Source organism: Sinocyclocheilus anshuiensis, unplaced genomic scaffold, assembly GCF_001515605.1.
Source record: "Sinocyclocheilus anshuiensis isolate Anshui unplaced genomic scaffold, SAMN03320099.WGS_v1.1 scaffold274, whole genome shotgun sequence".
Classification (NCBI taxonomy): domain Eukaryota; kingdom Metazoa; phylum Chordata; class Actinopteri; order Cypriniformes; family Cyprinidae; genus Sinocyclocheilus; species Sinocyclocheilus anshuiensis.
The window spans coordinates 755915-756309 of NW_015547698.1; the positions used below are offsets into that span (position 1 = coordinate 755915).

At 55.2% G+C, this 395-nt stretch overlaps 1 protein-coding gene across 1 annotated transcript in view; it reads right to left on the reverse strand.

Annotated features, from left to right (window-relative positions):
* The window catches only part of LOC107703742 (complement C3-like), a 52990-nt gene that overhangs the window by 3265 nt on the left and 49330 nt on the right, over positions 1–395 (reverse strand). The gene's annotated exons all lie outside the window — the stretch shown is intronic.

The following is a 395-nucleotide window of genomic DNA, read 5'->3' on the forward strand; positions in this document are numbered from 1 at the left end:
TTATGGAGGCTATAGTCTTAGCATACCAGGCCCAACGTTTACCATGCCCCCTCGGAGTGAGAGCACACTCTACGAGAGGAGTGGCATCTTCTTGGGCATTGGTGCGGGGCGCCTTGATAGCAGACATCTGTAGAGCTGCCGGCTGGGCGACGCCTAACACGTTTGCGAGATTCTATAATCTCCGTGTAGAGCCCGTGTCCACCTCTTCCTAGCCCTGTCCTATCTTCCGCCCCAACTGGTGTGGGGGGACTTGCCGGCTTCCGCAGGGCACTGGAGGGGGTCAGCAATAGTGGCGTTTTCCATACGGATTGGTTTTCCAATTCGTCAGTCACGACTGACGTAAAGTCGAACGTGACTGACTGAAAGGGAACGTCTCGGGTACTTGTTTAATGCGC